The sequence below is a fragment of the Nicotiana tabacum genome, chromosome 2 (genome assembly GCF_000715075.1).
Source record: "Nicotiana tabacum cultivar K326 chromosome 2, ASM71507v2, whole genome shotgun sequence".
NCBI lineage: Eukaryota > Viridiplantae > Streptophyta > Magnoliopsida > Solanales > Solanaceae > Nicotiana > Nicotiana tabacum.
The window spans coordinates 2,541,845-2,546,522 of NC_134081.1; positions in this window are offsets into that span (position 1 = coordinate 2,541,845).

Genomic DNA, 4,678 nt, shown 5'->3' on the forward strand with positions numbered 1-4,678 from the left:
GGCGATCGAAGTATTTACAACAAATTATTTGTGATTCAAAAATAAATTGCAACCACAATATAAATATGAAGAAACATAATTTTATTGATAAACGATGCGGGTACAATTAGGGGTGTTCAAAACCGAAACCGAAGCTTAATGGCTTATGATATAAGGAACAATTGTCATCACCTCTTTTTTGGCATTTTAGGACCATAAAACTAGAATTTCATCCGATTTCCAGATTTTCGCGTGTTATAGCCCACACCATCTACATGAGTCAGGGCGACCAGACCCCGATCGTCTAAAATTATCTCGGCCCATCCAAAATGACCTGAGGAACAATAGTCCTCGCCTCGCCATGACTGTTCCTCGTTTTTTGTCGTATTAGGCCTATAAAAATGGAATTCCGCCCAATTCCCAGATTTTCGTGTGCTATAGCTCAAGTTATCTGCATAGGTACGCGCGACTGGACCCCGATCACCTAAAATTTTGTCGGCCTATCAAAAACGTCCAAAGAAACAATAATTATCGCCTCTCCATGTCCGTTCCTCTTTTTTTTCTTTGGAGTTTTTGAGCCATAGTACTGGAATTTGCCCCGATTTTCAAATTTTAGTGCGCTATAACCCACGCCATCTGCGTGGGTTTGGGCGACCGGATCCCGATAGCCTAAAATTTTGTCGACACATAAACAATTACCTAAGAAACATTAGTCATCGCCTCTCTATTATCGTACCTCATTTTTCGCATTTTTGGTCCATAAAACTGAAATTTCACCTGATTTCAAGATTTTCATGTGTTATAGCCCACGTAATCTACATGGGCCTGGGCGACTGGACCCTGATCCCCTAAAATTTTATCGGCCCATCAAAAATGACCTAAGGAATAATTTTTATTGTCTCGTCATGACCGTTTCTCATTTTAGCGTTTTTAGTGCCATATAACTGGAATTCCGCCCGATTTTTTAATTTTCGTGTGCCATAGCCCATGCCATCTGCATGTGTCCGGGCGACCGGACCTCGATTGACTAAACTTTTTTTGACCCATCAAAACGACCTAAGGAACAATAGTCATCATCTCGCCATAACTGTTGCTCATTTTTTTTGCCCTTTTGGGCCATAAAACTTGAATTCTACCCAATTATCAGCTTTTCGTGTGCTATAGCCCACGCCATCTATATGGGTCCGGGCGACCTGATCATGATCGCCTAAAATTTTGTCGGCCCCTCAAAAAATGACTTATGAACCAATAGTAATCGCCTCTCCATGACTGTTCCCCATTTGTTTGTCATTTTAGGGCCATAAAACTGGAATTTTGCCCGATTCCCTAATTTTTGTGTGCTATAGCCCACACCCTCTACATGGGTCCGGACGACCGGACCCTGATCGCCTAATATTTTACCGGCCCTTAATAAATGACATAAGGAACAATAGTCATCGCCTCGCCATGACCGTTCCTCTTTTTTGGCATTTTAGGACTATAAAACTAGAATTCCGCCCGATTCCCAGATTTTCGCATGTTATAGCCCACGCCATCTACATGGGTTAGGGCGACCGGACCCCGATCGTCTAAATTTTCTCGGCCCATCCAAAATGACCTGAGGAACAATATTCCTCGCCTCGCCATGACTGTTCCTCATTTTTTGTCGTATTAGGCCTATAAAAATGGAATTCCGCCCAATTCTCAGATTTTCGTGTGCTATAGCCCACGCTATCTTCATAGGTACGCACGACTGGACCCCCAACACATATCTACAAACCCCTTCAAATGTTTATATGCATTTTGACCCGGTGCACCGGTGGAGAACCCTCGTTGTTCTAGCAAAGTGAGCATCACGTTGGTTATTTGGAAGTTGCCCGCCCTAATACGGGGAAAGACTATAGCACTTGCATACCCTTCATTTGACAACATCTGGTGTGGAGCCGCTCGTGGTGGAGGTGGGGGTGGAACGGGCATATTGTCATGAGGTGGTCGGCCTCATCTATTGGCTTGAGGTTCAAGAGGGACCTCATCCATTTGATCATCCTCAACATCCACATCCCCCACGTCTATGTTTCCGAGCTCGTTGTTTGCCATGATTTCCCCTACAATACTCACACGTTAATAACAAGGAAGGAAAAGAAGATATTCCAAAATCACACCTAAATATATAGCTAACACCGTTTTTAGCTCCCCGGCAACGGCGCAAAAAATTGATCTCGTCCAACTTCACTCCTCTATTCGAGGTTAGGAAAACGGTCGATGCTATAGTAATACCCAACAAGAGTCAGGATCGAATTCCGTAGGGAGCTATATGTATGGAAATTAGTAGTATATATCTTAGCGTGTGAGTTTGTATATCTAAATTTTCACTTCCCTAAAAATTGGTTGTTTTAAAGTTTAATCTAAACTACAATTGCAATTTAAGAAATAAAACTAGAAGATAGTTTTTGTTGTTTTTCAAATATTATAAAAGTCCTAGGGCTATGATTGTCACGACCAAAAATCCACCTAGTCGTGATGACACCTAACCCAACCCGTCAGGTAAGCCAATTAACCACTGTCCAACTTAATGAGATTTATTAATATAAGAAATGATAATACACCGCTTTTATACAAACATTTCCCAAGGGCAGGTAGTACAAATCATGATCTTCTAAGATTAAAATTTACAAAATTTGTATGAAATAAATACATCATCTGTTCGAAATGTACATAAACAGATTTTCTTTATAAATCTAAGGCTATCATGAACAAGAGGCAGTTACGACCAGAACACAAGTACGTCCTCAAATTCATCTCTAGTCGATCACAGAACATCAGCATCCAATATCTGCACGCAAGGTGCAGAAGTATAGTATGAGTACAACCGACCCCATGTAATCAATTAGTAACAAACCTAACCTTAGGTTGAAAGTAGTGACGAGCTGGAACAAAGGTCGGGTCCAACACCAATAGCCAACAACAGTCCATAACAATGTAAAGCAAGTAATAAAAGAAGTAAATTAGAGATAAAATGCTCAGCTTAATCATGATTTCTGAAAATAGCTCTGCCTTTCAAGTGTATCAGTGAAAACTCAAGTCTTTACCGAAGTTGCCAAAAATATGAGTAAGTTTGAAAACAGTAATTTTCCCAAAATTCCTTTCAACAATAAATAAGATGTTTCATTTTCTTCCCACATAGCAAGTGGAAAATGCATCGCTGTGACCATATGCCAATATGTGTGAGAAGTCATGAATAATGTGATACCGTACAACATAAGGAAAATAAATCTCCATGCCTGTATGTAAAGTGTGCATGTCACTGCGATGCAACTCAGTGATAAAACCATATGCATACTCTGAGAGTATTATTTCACTCAGTCCTCCCAGTCACTTAATCCTCCCAATTGTTCAGCACTCGCACTCAGTAGGTACCTGCGCTCACTGGGGGTGTGTACAGACTCCGGAGGGGTTCCTTCAGGCCAAGCGCTATAACAAGCCAATCATGGTATAAATCAGTCAACCATGCTGCGGCGTGCACTCCAATCCCATAAATAATAATAATATATAAAGACAATATGGACTACTGCGGCGTGCAACCCGATCCCATAATCATCCTCACAATCAGGCCCTCGACCTCAATCAATCATCAATCTCTCCAGTCTCTTGGGCTCTCAGTGTCATGAAAATAATCAACCCAAAAATAATGATGTGATGTGTCAATAAATGGTAACAGAGACGGAGATATGATATGCATATGAATGAGTATATAAAAGCAATGTAAGCAGATAACTCAACAGCAGAAATGACCTCAGTGGGTCTCAACGGAATAGGCATGTCGTCTAGACTTTCTAATATGAATTGCAGCTCAATAGCTCTAGTACATAGAGATTTCATGGTTACAAATAAGTTCAGGTAAGTACACAATACCATATAAATAACGGAGTCACAGTTCACACGGTGCACGCCCACACGCCCGTCACCTCAACACCAAACACATAACACGTATAATCAGGGTTCATACCTTTAGCTCGAAGATTAGAAGAGTTACTTACCTCAATCCAAGCAAATTATTTATTCCAATAAACCGTTTCCTCGTGATTTGACCTCCGAACACCTCAAATCTTAGTCAAAACAATTCGATACAATCAACACGAGGTATAGGAATCAATTCCATATGAAAATGCTAAATTTCACAATAAAAATCCGAAATTAATTCAAAAATAAATAGTGGGACCCACATCTCGAATCCCAGAAAAACTTACGAAATTCGAACACCCGTTCCAATACGAGATCAACCATACAAATATTATCGAATTCCGACATCGGATTGACCTTCAAATCTTCATTTTACATTTTTGGAAGATTTTATAAAAATCTGATTTTTCTTCCATAAATTCACGGATTCATGATGTAAATGAATATGGAATCATGAAATATAATCAATATAGGATAAGGAATACTTATCCCAATGTTTTCCCGTGAAAATTTCAAAAATCGCCTAAACCGAGCTCTCCAACTCTATTTTTCTCAAAAATGGCAGAAAAACCCCGTTTATAGGTCCTCAGCTGTTTCGAACGCCACAGGTAGCGTGGGGCGCTGCCTGTGGCACAGTTTCCAGAATTCCAAAAATTTCCAGCGCTAGGGCTAGCGCCCCACGCTACCCTAGGCGCTCGCGGCAACGCGAAATCTTTCCCGACACGGAAATTGGCATAACTCTCTCATACGATATCCGAAT